The 16,004-nt window shown below is 58.0% G+C and overlaps 1 protein-coding gene across 3 annotated transcripts in view; it reads right to left on the reverse strand.

Annotated features, from left to right (window-relative positions):
- Positions 1 to 16,004, reverse strand: part of TBC1D22A (TBC1 domain family member 22A) — a 323,966-nt gene that overhangs the window by 111,135 nt on the left and 196,827 nt on the right. The window lies entirely within an intron of this gene.

Here is a 16,004-nt window from a genome sequence, read left to right on the forward strand (position 1 = left end):
CAAGGAAGGTTCGTGTGAGTAATGGGAACTTTCTGCCTTCGACTCTGGGGTCTGGTCTTCCCTGCTCCTCTGCTGGGACTCTGTGATGTTCCAAGCAGAAAAGCCGGCAGGATGGATCCCCAGAAAGGTATGAGGTTCTTGTGTTAATAAAGGTGCCAACGGCACAGAACAGATTCAGTACTTCAATACCTTCAATAAAAATTGTTGTGTTCTGCAGCCTGGAACAACATTATACAGTTGTGGCTTCCACAAAGTACATGATTTCCTGTTTCCTTGTGAGTTTTCTGGGTCACATATATTTCCTCACCGAGTCTACACTTCTGCTTCAACAGTTAGAAGAGTCTTTCGGTATCATTTTTCCTGGAATAATTTGTTATCCATCATTTTTATGGCAGCATTAAATTTTAAGAGAGAATTGAGAGGGATAGAAAATCTATCACATATTTCCAGCCCCCAGAGAAAGCCTTTAATAAATTTAGAACTTTTCAGTGTTACTTTGTGATCTGACCCCAGGAGCAGGAAGCTGCCTGGGGCCATCTGTCCTTCCTGCGGGGCTGTGGGTCCCTCTGCAGCAGAGGACCACCCCCTGGTCCCCAGCTGGCAGAGCAGAGCCCGGCCTGCAGACCCAGACTGCAAGACGCGGCTCAGGAGAGGCACAGAGCCCGGGGGCGGGGTAGGGGGGGCGACAGGGCGGCATCACCCTCCCCTGGAGCCAGGCCTGGCAAGTGTTTACCAGCGTGCCCTACAGGACACCAGGCTAAGCGGTCCCCACCACCTCCCCGTGCAGCCCTCGGCGACGCCGGCGTGCCAGGCTGTGCGTGTGTGTGGGCACGGAGCCCCGCCCGGAGGCCCCACCCTCAAGGGCTCCCTAGCTAGTGCATGCAGGTGTGAGCACAGTGACCCCATGAAGGAGGAGGGGCACTAAAGGGGTCCAGCAAAGCGCTGTGGGTGAAGGGAAGCGGCGGTGTCTACATCTGAAATCTGGTGGAAAACACCACTCTGCTGAGCCAACTTGAAGGTCACTTCCAGCTGAGTGTGGGATGGGGCGCTGCACTCCTGGAGCCAGGAAGGCCCTGTGGGGACGCTCCGGGGACTGTTTCAGGATCACACAGGACCCACGGGCTGGGGAGGAGGGAAGGAGACAGAGGCTGGACCGAGGGACCCTGAGTCTTAGTCCCTCCAGGCAGCTCACAGCCTCCCTTCCCTGCAACCCCCGCAGCCCCTCCCCAGCCTCCTGGGCTCTGCCCCCACTTCCCTCCAGTTCCCAGAGCTCAGGCGTGTCCCCTCAGCCCATGTCTCCACCTCAGTGTGCCCTCCACGAGCAAGCACACTTCTGTGCACACGCGCAGAGGGTCTCTGAACACCCACGCTGTCCCCATGCACCCAGAAGCGTGAGGCTTCATCCAGTGACGCTCTTAAAGCCCGGGGGCAGGGCGCAGCTCCAACACCAAACTGAGCCTGTCATCTGCAATCGGAGAGGCAGCCAGCCTCAGGGGAGGGAGGCTGAGCCGGCCAAACGCGCTTCTCATCAGAGCCCCCACCCCCCCAACCCCTGGACTCACCGGGAGGCCGCTCGGAGGCAAGATTGATGTCTGCATCATAGGGCTCTTTGGACAGGGAGTTTCAAATGAGGAAATAACTTTTATTTATTAGGACTCGCTGGTTTGTTTTCCTCTTTCCCAGAACCTCGGCAAACCGCAGCCATAAAGCATCAGCAAGTGTTTCTGGGCTGACAGATCGCATCACGGGGTGATGAACGGACAGAGCTCCGTTTAAAAGGAAAGAACGGAAGTGGCAGGCGGACCCCTTTCCCTCCATCCCTGGGCTAAGGGTTTCCCCCTTTAATTCTGACGGTGAAAGCCAAGACACAAGGTAGGGTGCAGGGAAGCCCCTGGGGGCAGGCCTGCAGGTCAGGAGGCGCGGGGAGGAGAGAGGGCCGGCAGCAAAGGGCAGCAGAGGAGCGCCAGGGACCAAGGACCACACGGGCGGCCGCGGACTCAGCAGTCCAGCGAGAGGCCCGGCCCCAGGAGCCTACCCGCAGCGGCTCCGTGGCCGGGAGGCCGTGGCCGGCCCTGAGCCCCCAAGGACCTGCTGAAGGTGCGGGTGGGCCCGGATGGCCCCGAGAGCCGAGGAGTGACGCAGGCGCTTATGACGGCGGCTGCCGCCCTGGGCCCTCGTGAGCGGCTTTATTCTTTCATTAGGGCTCACGTTCTTTTCTCCAGGAGCTCAGGAGACTGGCTTCCAAAGTGAGTTTGAAGTCACTCATTTAAAAAAAAAAAAAAAAGCCTCAGTATAGGGCTCAAATTTAACATTGGTAACCTTAAAAAATGTTGACACCAAGGCTTCCCTGGTGCTCCAGTGGGTAGGGCTCCGTGCTCCCAAAGCAGGGGGCGCGGTTTCAACCCGTTGGGGGAACTAGACCCTGCAGGCCACAACTAAGACCTGGCACAGCAAAGAAACAGACGTTTATATCTTCAGATTCCCAGCAACGGAACTGCTGGGACGTCTCTGGGGTGCAATTCACAGAACGCTGAATCCAGGGAAGCACGTGGGTGGACACGGGGGCGGTCAGGTCAGCAGTGGTTCCTCCCAGCGGTGGGATCCTATGGGGGGCGGCGATGCGGGCCAGGAGCTTAAGGCTGGTGGAGCGCAAGCATGCTTGCAGCACTCAAAGACGGACTCCACCGCTGTCTGCGGGAGCCCGACGCCCACAGCACTGCAACCAGGGCTGAGAGGCAGGACGGCGGGAACGCACGTTCCGTCGGATTAGCCTGCCCTGGAGGGCTGTGGACGCAGAGGTCAGCCAGGGCCTGACAGGGCAGGGGGGACCTCCCACCCGGACCGCTCACTTCAACAGCAGGCAGGCTGGCTGGTGGGCAAGGTTCATCCGGGGATCAAACCCACAACACAAGTAAGGAGAGCCCGGGGATGCTCTGCTGAGATTCTTTCAGCTGGGTGCAAATACCCAGAATTTCACTTGGTAATTTAGCCAAATTAACTCCTCTAAAAACTTGCTTCTGAAACTTTTGTTGTATTATTCGATTTTGCCGTTGGAGTTATTTTAACAATGTACAATATAATTAGCCACTTAATGTCATTAAGAAAATTTATGAGCCTTTATGAGTTGAAAAACAGCCCGAAATGGTATTTATGAGCTACCCAGGACTAAAAATAGGACCCCACTGCCTCCACGAAACACGCTTAAAAAAAATGCAGTCACAAATAATATGTCTAATTATGTATTAAACTAATTCTTGCCTTCACCTTTCGAATTTCTAAACTCCTTACCTCATGTATCATTTTAATTATTTTTCCAGTTCATTCCCAGGGAAACTGGCTGATGGGGAATTAATTAATGAGTCCAATAAAGAGGCTGCCGGCATTGTTCCCACCACAATCTGAGCCCTGGCCTCATTTGCATGTCTCCTTGTCTTCTAAACAATAGCGCTGCTGAGATTTCGGCATGAAATTGTTAGCTCATTAAAGAGGACACAATCGTATCCATTTCCACAGATATTCATCAATTATCACATCTCCCTGCAACACAAGTCCATGAATAGAGAAACCACCGGGGTTTCTGGCCCCAGGGTTTGAGAGACAGTTAGCCTGCAGATTCCACTTGAGGACATGATTCTGGCTTATCCAGCCCAGGACGAGTCCCTCATGAAAGTCCCCATGAGGCATGGGGGAGACTGGCAGGCACAACAAGGCCAAGGCCGCGCCTGGAGGCCCTGCCCCTTCCTGGTCCCACGCTGTGCTGTGCACCCTTCCCTGGGGGAGGCTGGCTCCCCTGAGGGCCGAGCGCCATGTCTGCTGTGCCCCAAAGATGCTGGCAGAGGGGAGGAAGGGCCTGGGGAAACAGGGTCCTCTCCCCGAAAGTGGGCCGCGCACGGGGCCCAGCCGGCCTGCGGCGGTGCCTGCCCCCACAGCCTGACACCCAGATCTCTGCCCGCAAAGCCCCCGACTGCTGGCCTGCGGGGATACAAGGGGCAGGAGGACAGAGTCTGCAGGCGGCCTGCACGGCGGAGCACCCTCCCAGCCACCCCCGTCTCGCACCTTCTAAGACTGCATAGAAGGGGCACCTGCCCTCTGTCCCCACGCACCCGAAGGTCCCGAGGCGGGAGGCGCTGCCTCACTTGTACTTTAGTGTCCGGCACAAGCAAGAATCTGCCTGCAACGCAGGAGACCTGGGTTCGATCCCTGGGTTGGGAAGTTCCTCGGGAGAAGCGAATGGCAACCCACTCCAGTATTCTTGCCTAGAAAATTCCATGGACGGAGGAGCCTGGTGGGCTGCAGTCCATGCGGTCGCCAAGAGTTGGACACGACTGAGCGACTCACACACACACACACGCACTAGAACCAGTCCAAGAGGGAACAGACAGACAGATGGACAAGTGTGCTCCAGAGAGACAAGACCAGAAAACATCCCCATCCATCCCGGCTTCGAAGGCAGACCCAGAAGAGCCTTAAGAGGAGAAACGCTGGGCAGAGCACAGCTGTTTGCGTGCGCGCGCGTGTCTGTGCGGTCTGTTTCTTTCGAGCTGCTACATAAACACCCCCAGCCCCTTCCCGAGGCCCTGGCTCCAGCCCAGCACCTCTCCTGCTCCGGCCTGACCCCTGAGGATGCACTGGAACGGATGGGCCTGGCCTTCCAGAAGCAACTCCGAGGACCTGGGGCGGTTGCTGGGTGCTTGGCCCGCTCTGCGCCGAGTCCAGGTTTCACTGTGTCCACACGGAAGGAAGCCTCTCGGGGAGGAGAAAGGCCCGTCTGCCCTGCGCGTGCTGGTACCCACCTCTGCAGGCCCTGCCCTCCCCAACCCCGGCCCGCGAGCCTCGCCACCTCAGCACTAGGATGGGCAAGGGAGGAGGCAGGATCTGACTCAACGCCTGAAACCGCGGCACTGGGGCCACCTTCTGGCATCTGCCTTCTCCTCTACAGTCCGGGAAGGAGGTTCAGAGGAGATTTTAAAACGGGCTGGCATCAGGCAGGGCTGAGCAGGGACAGGGACACGGGCAGAGGGCCTATAGGCACAGTGCCACCCAATTCAAAACAGCAGAACGCCTCCAAAGCTTCGCGATTGCCCGTCCAGAGCGAGCACTGAAAGCCACCGGGCGGAGTGGCCAGGGCGAGAGCAGAGGCTCCGCTGGGCTCTGAGGCCAAGTCCGGTCAGCAGGCGGGCTTTCCTCGCCGCTCCAGGGGCACACCAGCTCCGTGGGAGACTCCCGGGCTGAGCCCCAGGCAGGCCCAGCCCTCTGAGATCCGAGTAACTGTCCTGCACACACGTGCTGAACACACTCTCCGTGTGTCCCACACCTCCCAGCATGGGGTGGCTGTGGACAAGGCCTTGCTTCTGGTCCCGGGTCCAGTCATCTGCTGGACCTGGTCCTCACATGTGTCCAGGGCTATCCAAGTCAGTGGGTCCAAAATGCAGCTCAGCATCTCTGCAGAATCCTTCTACTCACCCTCTGTCCCCCAACCCCACCACATGCTGCTGCCAGACAAGCGGGATGGCTGTGGACTCCAAGAAGGGAGCAGGAAGTGGTCGTGGGTCCACAGGCCCTCTGCCCAAGGACCTGAGGTTGCTCGCTTAAGACCAAACACCGGAACCTGGAGGCTCCTGGCCCCAGGAGCCAGGGATACAACTGGGCAAGAGAAGGCCCGTCGCATTTGGGATGAGGCTCCAGTGAGCAATCTCGCCTGGAAGGAGGCTCTCCCTGCACCGCCCCGGTGCTCGGGTGCAGATGGAGGGCAGGGCAAGGCGGAGACATCCAGATCTTTAACATCGCCACCCCTAAAATCAGGGGGGAATCTGAAGAATCTCCAGGAATCTGTCCAGTGAGGCAGGGCTAAGGTCAGACTCAACAATACCCTTCACTGCTAACTGAGACTCCCCTCCTGTCCCACAGCAGTGACAGGCCCTGGGAACCGCCTCTCCATGATGGCAGAGATGAATGTGTGCGGTACGTTTTTCTAAAGATGCTGTCAGCTACAGGAAAGAAAGACGCCTCTAGAGTTAACATTTTTCTCTTGTGAAATTTAATTAAAAGCAGCTCGTTCTTGATACCTTATCGCGCCCAAGATCCCAAGGATAATGGAGACAAAGCCCCTAGAGGCAACTCTCGGTTATGGAACCCCAGACGCGCCTGGCTTCAGTTTCACGGCGACGGGGACTGCACAGGGGCTCAGCTTGGGTCACTGCTGGGCAGGCCAGGGCCCGGCTGGCCCCTGAAGCCACGGAGGTCTTCTGATAACAGGGCGCTCACAGCCCTAAGAAAAGGGCTTTTTGTCCCCCTGAAAATGGAGTACCATTTCTGTACTTAAAATGCCACCAGGCGAAATGGATCCAATTGAACCATTTGATCCTTCCTGGCATGGACCACAGTGAGCCGAATAGCTCAGTCTGAGCAGATGCTGGACAGCGGTTCTGTGCTCCTGGCCCCGTGTTTACTGAAGCCAGACCAGCCCCGGAGCCGCCCGCGGCGCTCTGAGCTCTGGCCTGCTCTGGACGGGACCGAGGGGCAGGCCAGTACCTGCTCCTCCCCAGCGTGCCCACCAGGCTTGGGGCCAGGGCAGCCCATCTACTTAACTGTGTCCCCCAAAAGCCAATGTCAGGTCCCAACCCTGGGCAACTTGTGAACACGACCTTGCTGGGAAACAGGGTCTTTGCATATGCAGCTAAGATGAGGCCGCAGACTGGGGTCCATACCAGAAAAGGGAACTCTGGAGGCAGGCACATGGGGAAGAAGTCCTGTGGTGACCGAGGCCAGGACTGGGGTGCTGCATCCACCAGCCAGGGAATGCTGGGGACCACTGCAGGCCCCGGAGGCTGGGAGAGCCTCCAGAAGGAGCGAGGCCTTAGCCAATCGGAGAACTGAGATCCCACACGCCGCTCGGCACGAGGCCAGAAAACTAAACAAACTGCCACTGTTGGGACGTCCCCTGGCAGTCCAGGGGTAAGACTCTGGGCTCCCAATGCAGCAGCCCTGGTTCAAGCCCTGGTCAGGCATCCAGAGTTCACAAGCCGCACACTGGGATCAAACAGAAAAAGAAGGAAGCGGCCCCGCGGGCAGCAGACTTCAGGCCTCTGGCCTCCAGCCTGTGAGAGGACATGTGTGTGCCCAGGCACTTCAGTCATGTCCGACTCTTAACGACCCTACGGACTGGGGCCCCCAGACTCCTCTGTCCACGGGACTCTCCAGGCAAGAACACTGGAGGCGGCTGCCATGGCCTCCTCCCTGTGAGAGGATGCAAGTCTGAGGCTGTGAGCGCCCAGTGTATGCGATGGGCGGGGGGTCAGTCCCTGAGACCTGGGAACCCAACACACCTCACCAGTCACAGCCAGCCTCGTCCTCTCCCCTCAGGCCTGCAGGAAAGGCGCCCAGGCTCTCCTTTCAGACTATGCTCCCCAAATGTCTCCAGGGTCCCCAAGGAGACTTGTCCCGTAAACTGAGTTGCACCCACAGCCTGCCCGTTGCCCCTGCCCTGCACCCACGCAGGCCCCTGCAGGCAGGTCTGTGTCTGTGAGAACCAGTCTCACTTCACCCCCTCGCAGGTCTGGGCACAGGGCTGGGCTCAGCCACAGCTCCTCACGCTGCCGGGAGCATCTCGGGGCCTGTGTCCACGCAGAGCAAGCGGCGGGTGCTGCCCCCTGCTCAGGCCAGCCCCGCGAGGGCCAGCCCCACATGCCCACGTGGAGGAGGCTCGCTCGCAGGATGCGAGAGGCAGAGAGCAGACCCCAGCATGAGAAAGCCAGGGGGGAGGCACGCACTGTGAGGGGTGCTCTTTCATAGCTGGGGGCCGAGGAAGGGAGGGTGCACTCACCAGCCCAGGCCACAAACCCGGGGGGCGGGTACACGTCAGCTCCACGGGCTCAGTCGTGTCTGACTCTTTGCAACCCATGGACTGTAGCCCACCAGGCTCCTCTGTCCATGGGATTCTCCAGGCAGGAATACTGGAGTGGGGTGCCATGTCCTTCTCCAGGGGATCTTGCCAACCCAGGGATTGAACCCACGTCTCTTGGGTCTCCTGCATTGGTAGGTGGGTACTTTACCACGAGCACCACCTGGGCAGCCCGTTCCAAAGAAGAAACCCGAGGCTCACAACTAGAGAGCTTGGAGTCACGGCCCACGCGCCCCCCCCCCCCCACCCTGAGGGCCCAGCGGTGGACACACCTAAGGCCGCTGGGCCTCGGAGCACAGGGCTAGGGATCTGCACCCGGGTCCCGAAGGTGCGCCGCCAGCCTGCCCCCACGCACCTCCACCCACACTAGCTCCAGCAGACGCCGGGCGCCTGGAAGCGGTCTGTGCGAGGCCGAGAGAAAAGCCAGCGGCGGGAACTGCTGGTCTTTGGAGCAGGGCCTGACCCTGCAGTCACACAGACGCGCGGGGAGGCCGCCTGTGGCCTGTGTCCCCCGGGCCCCGAGAAGGGAGCCCGCCATCACAAAGCACTCGTCAGTGAGTGCGCAAAGGGTCCTGGGGCTGATCAACTGCATTTGCATTTATATTCCCATTTTTTAATATTCAGGAAGTTAAAACACAATACTTTTTAATAATTAGGACTTCATGCATATTTAGATATTTCTTTGTGAGCAGTTGCTTGCTTTGTCAGCCGTAGTAGAGCAGACACATCCTCTGGAAGGCAAGCTCCTGCTCACTATGCATGAATCAGAGGTCTCACACACACACACACACACACCCCCACGCTCACTGTGCATGAATCAAAGGTTACACACACACACACACACACCCGCTCACTATGCATGAATTAGAGATTACACACACACACACACACACACCTGCTCTGTGCAGAGACCAGAAGCTACACACACACACACACACACGCCCCACACACACACACACCCGCTCATTGTGCATGAATCAGAGGTTACACACACACACACACACACACACACACATTCTTTATGGCAGGTACTAGGCACAGTCCTGGCAAGGGCAGGGCGCTCCAGACAGGTGTGTGTGGGCCTGGATCACACTGGTCCCGGGAACTAGAGCAAGTTTATAAACCGAAAGGAAGAAACTCAGGTTTGCTCGGCTCCACCTCAGGAGGGTGACCGGGCCCCTGGGGCGAGGCGGGCAGGGCTGACCCAGCCCTTGGGTCTCAGGTCCCAGGCCCTGGCGGGCCCCCAGGTCAGGGAGGAGGCTGGCAGAGACACGGGGCTCTGGGTGCACCTCCTTTACACACAGACCCAGTGGGATCTCACTTTCTCAGGAGCTCGGCCACGCTCTCCCGGTGTGCGGTTGGGAAGTGCTGGCCCGTGGACAGACAGGGCCTTCAGGCAAACCCAATGCTCTGCTCCCAGCCTGGGACAGGAGCCGAGGGTCCTGCCGACACCAGGCACCCATGTCTCCTCGCGACCTCCAGGTCCGAGTCCCAGCCTCCCCGCCGTCCTGGAGCAGGCGCGGAAGCCTCAGTGTCTGCTGGGACATGGAGGCTGGGGCAGCCGGGGAGCCTGAGGCCAAGGGTCAGGGGGCCGGAGAACATGTGTTCCAGCAAGGTGATGCAGGGGCCGCCCGGGGACGGGCTCTGAGCATCCCCGTCCCAGAGAGCTTAGCAGGTTCCACCCGGCAGCCAGGGAAGAGGGTGGAGAGCCTGGTCATACCTCCCGACCTCGAGACGGGGCAGGAACCGCCTGGGGAGTCTAAGGGAAGACTCCATTACAGCAAGAGGACTCGGCAATAATCAGGCACCGACTCACAATGCAGAATTATAATGACTCAATCTCAAGGTAATTACAAAGCATGGGAGCAGCCAGACCAAGAGCACGTTCTGCGAGGGCTGCATGTGTGTGAAGCTCCAGGAGACGACACGTCAACCCCGGGGAGGGCTGTCCCGAGGGCTGAGTTGTCCTCACTTCTCGGGGAAGAGCCTCTGTGAGGGCAGAGGGCGTGGCCAGAGTACTGGACGGGACACAGCTCCGGGAACATCGGACTATGGAAAGCGGGGCCACCCCCAGCAGACAAAAGAGCCAGGGAGCTGGGGTGGCAGAGGGCCCGCCTGCCCAGAACAGCGGTGGGAGCAAGTCGGGCCGTGCACCCGTGTCCTGAAGTGCATCGTCTGCACGGGACCCACCCAGACGCAGGCCGGCGCCTTCCAGGGGCTCATGTTCCAGACGTCCCGACAGGCCCCTTGCACGACCCTGCTGTCATTCTGGGGGTCACAGGTATATTCCGAGTGGGCAGAGACAGGGCCCCGATGGTGAAACGCCAGGGACAGCCTGGCTCTGTCATCGCCCGCAAACTGAATCCGAAATCCGAGGGGTTCTGGGCCAGTGGAAGCCGGAGGCCTGACTCACACCTGACAACAGAGAAGACTCCAGAAAGCGTGGGCTGCGGAGTGGATCTGTAACCAAATCACTCGCCCCTTTCTGACAGCATCTCCCTGCCATTGCTGAACTATCAGCAACTTTCCCCCAAAACAGAGTCAGAAGTTCTGAGCAGGGGGGCAGCCTGGCTGGGGGGCTCATATCAGGGGGTTGGGAGGTGCTACCTGCTGGCATCCTGGTCTGAGTGATACATGGCGCCCACGAGAGCGCAGAGCACGCCTGACCAGCAGGCAGAAACTGCGGCAGTCCCGTTCAGGAGAGGGTCTGCTTCCAGCATCCCAGAGTCCCGCTCGGGGCAATGCCTGCCATCTCCACACTCTCGCTGGAGGCCAGGCAGCCCAACACACCCCACGCCCAGGCCTCCATCCCAGGAGCGGACGCGGCCTAGCAGCTGAGCGGGAACCAGACACAGAAGAGCCACACTCCACTCGGGACCCACGGCCTATGCATGGGTGAGTCGCAGACGGTCCTCTTCAAACTCAGCCTTTAGAACAGCAACAAGACCACCCCTCCCTAGCCCCCACTACAGCATAAAAGCCAGGAAAACATGCCAGCTCCGCCGGGTGGGCACCTTCAGACCCGAGACCATGTGGGCTGCTGCTGAGACTCAGGCAGAAACTGCACATGCTCGCCACTGGAATTCGCTCCTCAGGGGAGAGGCAGCCTCTGGACAGCCAGGGTAAGACCCCCTTTTAGCCACCCCTGGTGGCTCAGGGGTGAAGAGTTTGCCTGCTGATGCAGGAGACACAGGAGACTCAGGTTTGATCCCTGATCCGGGAAGATCCCACATGCCGTGGAGCAACTAAGCCCATGCACCACAACCACCGAGCCTGTGCTCCACCGCCTGGGAGCCCACGTTCCGCCCCCTCCTGAGGCCCGTGCGCTCTAGAGCCCGTGGTCCCCAGCAAGAGAAGCCCACATACCGCAACAGCGCTGGAGAAGGCTTGAGAGTCCCTTGGACTGCAAGGAGATCCAACCAGTCCATCCTAAAGGAAATCGACCCTGAATATCATTGGAAGGACTGAAGCTGAAGCTTCAATACTTTGGCCACCTGATGCGAAGAACTGACTCACTGGAAAAGACCCTGATGCTGGGAAAGACTGAAGGCAGGAAGAGAAGGGGACGACAGAGGATGAGATGGTTGGATGGCATCACCGACTCCATGGACATGAGTTTGAGCCAACTCGGGGAGATGGTGAAGGACAGGGAAGCCTGGCGTGCTGCGGTCCATGGGGTCACAAAAAGACAAGACTGAGGGACTGAACAGCAGCAACTGTAACTAGAGAGAAGGCCCGCACAGCACAGCCAAACAGATAAATATTAAAACAAACAAACAAACAAAAAAAAACCCTTTTAGGGAAACTACAATTCTTTATAGTCCTTAGAAGAGCCTAAGTTACTGTGCAGCCCCTGAGGTGTGCAAGCAAGGCCAGGTGACGGACACAGCTGTGCTCAAGCTGGGTGAAAATACTCACAACTCAGCACTCAAGTGGAAGGCTAGAATGGACCTCTGTGCCCGCAGCCCGAGTGAGCTCAACGAGAAGCAGACACAAAGTCAAGGTTTCTCAGACGCTCACAGGAAGTGGCGTGGCGGCAGGGAGGTGGGGAGAACCTGCCTGGGAAGGTCTGGGCCGGCCCCCACCCCCGTCCCTACTGCTCTCTGCCCTGCCCTGGTATTGCAGAGGTGAGGGAGATAGGCGCGCCCGACTCCAGGGCCTATGGAGGAGGGGAAGCCTCGTGGCCAGAATCGTGATGCACTGGGCCGGCGCCTCTGCCCAGCGGTCCTCAGCCGCCCCGGCAGGGAGCGCAGAGGCCGCACCTGGGGTAGCGCACGGGGTATAGGCCAGGCCTTTGGAGCTGGGCCTGCGGCAGCACAGATGCAGCGGCCACCGACGGCGGGCGAGACCCCCGGAACGCACCTCGGCCTCTCGGAACCCCGGTCTCCTCTTCCAAAACATGGGAAGAATGGCTGCCACGTGGGGAGACATGCGTGTCCACGGGGCTCACTCGCCCCCCTGCCCGGCAGCTCCCAACAGCCTGCTCTGCGGGCCCAGCCTGGGGCGGGCAACAGGCGCTGGCGGCAGCGGTGGGTGCACATGACTGAGTCCCCAGGGTTTACAAATACCCGCCCGGGAAGCCACGGACCAACAGAAAGCTTACGTAAACACTGCACGGCTGCCACGAAAACGCACCCCAAACCTGAGAAATGTAACAGGAACTACAGGAATAAAAACAGGAGTAAGGAGTTGCCATCGACTGCCTCGTCGAACTCAGAAAAATCATGTTCATTAAAAGGCCTGGTGACGACGAGGGTGAAGAGAGCCTCACACTCCCACAGAGCAGTTTGCATTGAGACCCTAGAAGGCGTCAGGACCGTTCACCCTGTGAATCTCTGAAGGGACTCTTAGTACAGACAAAACTCACATCACAGCCGTAATTACACTGCAAGTCCACCCCACCACCTTTAAGCAGATGATAATATATGCACAGGGCAGGATAATATCAGGATATTATGCAACCATTTCAGGCAGTGGCTGAAAAGACTAGGAACAAATACAGAAAAAAATTAAAAAAAAAAAACCATTATGACGGGACAATATAAGAAATGCAGAGAACACAATCATATGCAATATACGAGTGTATTATGTTTAAAAACTGCTGAGAATAAAGACTGGAGAAACACCAGCGTGCTTCCACAGCCGCCTTGTACGTCGAGGGGGAGAGCTTTCTCTTCTCTAATGCTCCTGCACACGCTTTCATGGTGAAATAAAAGAAGACAGAATTTCGGAAAACAAGCAGTGAAGGAAGGAGGCCTGTGGGAATTTAATCACACCCGCAGGTGCATTCACGGCAATGCCAGTGGCACCAGCAAGGGTGCCCGGACGCTCCATGAACCCAGGTCAGGCCTGTACCCTGATCGGCGGGCCTCTCCGAGCTCAGCGGTTAAGTACAAGGTCTCCAAGGAGCCAGGTGGACGTCTGGGAACCCTGATGCTCACGCGGTGAGAAGCCAACAGCTGGCCCAGGACATCGTCCTGAGATGGCAAACCCTGGGCCCCCAGAGTCCTGGGAGGAGTCAATCCTCGCCAGCAATGCCGAGTCATCTCCCCGGGGCCCCAGGCAGACCGCTGCCTCCTCCTCGCAGTCATTAACTAAAGGTCACAGGAAATTGGACTGGAAATCTGGAGAACACTCCCCACCCTTGGGACACGTCGGACCAACGTCCAGAAAGCAAATCTGTGGCCTAACTTTGACTTATTGAATTTCTTCCAGAGGATGTAAAAATCAAGGCATGAGCAATGCTAGACCCTAAAAGAAGAGTCTATAAACCTGGGGCATGGTGGTTGGGGCTCCATGTCTTCGCTGCCATAAAACAAGGGGGCAGACATCTCTGTGATATAATTAATCTCATTTCCTTTGGAGAAGCTGGGGTTCCCTGGTGGCTCAGATGGTAAAGAATCCACCTGCAATGCAGGAGACCCAGGTTCAATCCCTGGGTCAGGAAGATCCCCTGGAGAAGGGTATGGCAACCCACCCACTATGGCAGGCTACAGTCTGTGGGGTCACAAAGAGCCAGATACGACTGAGCGCCATTTCTTCTTCTTGGACAAGTTGAGGGAAGTTGCAGGATTAAAAAAAAAAAATCAATATAGAAAACTCATTTGCATTTCTGTACACCGACAATGAGCTATTAGACAAATTAAGAAAACAATCCCATTTACAATTGCATCAAAAAGAATAAGATACCTGGGGATGAACTTAACCCAAGAAGGGGAAAATCTGTGCACTGAAAACTGAAAGACACTGATAAATGCAGCTGAAGACGCAAAGAAACGGAGAGCCGGGAAGAACAAGCGTGGCGGAGACGCCCTCTTGCCCAGAGTCGGCTACAGACTCACCGCCTTCCCTACCAAAATCCCAGGGCATTTTCACACACACAGAGAAACAAACCTAGAATCCGTACGGAGCCACAAAAGACCCCAAGTAGCTACAGCAACCTTGAGCTGGCTGACACGCTAATGCCACTTAGGGAAAAAGGAACACGAGCCAGAAAATGCACTTCCATCTCCTGTCTTTCAGGAAATCCACAGGCGCTGCCCCCTCCTGGCTGTCCCCTCCCCGGCAGGTCCCCCTGGGGGAGGGCTGTTCCACTCCCAGGGAGGCCGGTGTCGCTCCACAGACACTGGGAGGAGCTGCTCACGTGTCGTCACCTGCACGGTGGGGCTGCAGCCCAGTGCACACCCCAGAGTAGTCACACACGAGGCGCACCCACCCCTGTGATCTGGAAGGAAGTCAAGCAGCTCTGACAAAAAGGCGAATTTTGTCCCCCAAGCCCGCCAGGCTCCTCTGTCCATGGGATTCTCCAGGCAAGAATACTGGAGTGGGTCGCCATTTCCTCCTCCGAGGGATCTTCCCAACCCAGGGATCAAACCTGCATCTCCTGCGTCTCCTGCATTGGCAGGCGGTTCTTTACCACTGAGGCACCAAGGAAGCCCCTCCAGAGAAGGTGCATGAAGGATAGTAAGGGAGACCCGCCGTGGAGGCTGGAGCGCAGGCTTGGAGGTGAGGTGGGAGCAGGGCAGAGCGGAGGCTGACACAGCTGTCTGTCGAGCAGGTGGGGTCCCTGGAGTCAGGTGCTCCCTAAATGCGCAACTCAGCCATTCCCCTGCTGCGCCCAGCCCTCTGCGGCCCAGGCCTGGCCCCCACTGCCCTGGGGGCCGGCCCCAGAGCTTGGCCTCACAGTCTGCGTGGCAGCAGGAGGCAGCCACGTGGTCTGGAAACCCCAGAGTCTCTCAGAGCTGGCAGCCCGGTGCAGCCCCCGCTTGCCAGGGAGGAAGCCCGGGCTTCCTCCACAGGGGGCTGGGGGGCCCACAGGGAGGGGAGGGGAGCGGCTGGAGCACCCGAGCAAGGCAGAAAGAACCCCGGCTGACTGGACGGTCTCAGCCCCGAAGCTGCACGGCACACACGCCCAGAACCTTCTGTCCTATCCAAGGTCCTCAGAATCCACACGGAGGGCGGGACGCCACCTTTCCACCGGCTCCCCCCTCGGCCCAGGCTCACGGGGAGCTGGATGGGCCGCTGGACCACCGCAGCCCCCACGGCAGCTGGCACTGCACCTGTGTGGCACAGGACACGCTCCGGGAGCGGCTCGTCTCCCGGCCGCTTGGGCCACTTCTGGGTAGTCTGGGCTGTTTAATTGCCTGTTTCCCTCCCTGTGACTAATGCCCCTCGTTCATGGCTGTGCCACGCCAAGTTCACGGCCTGGGACACAGGAGGTGCCGACATGCGTCCCAGGAGGATGCTCGGCTGCCCCGTGAGGGATTAAGGACTTGCGGAAACCGGTAAGGGCCCAGGTAATAAACACCCCGGTGTAGGGGAGGGTAATCGCCCGATTGCCATCCGATGATTACTATGTATTTCCATTGCCAAAAGATGCAATACAATTTCATGGTTACTTGGGCCTGTAAAATAGAAATACCCCCAATTTTTAAGATATGAAAAGGTTTATGACCAGGGTACTGTCAGTTCAACAACGAGTCCATGGTACAAATGAGTCAATTCATGATGAAATTTAATTTCAGGAAAATTAACTCAATAAAGATGCCACAATTGCGCTTAAAGTTTTAATACCTATTAGGAGTCGTAGCGAAGTGGTGCAGGG

This window comes from Bubalus bubalis, chromosome 4, assembly GCF_019923935.1.
Source record: "Bubalus bubalis isolate 160015118507 breed Murrah chromosome 4, NDDB_SH_1, whole genome shotgun sequence".
In the NCBI taxonomy this organism is placed as follows: domain Eukaryota; kingdom Metazoa; phylum Chordata; class Mammalia; order Artiodactyla; family Bovidae; genus Bubalus; species Bubalus bubalis.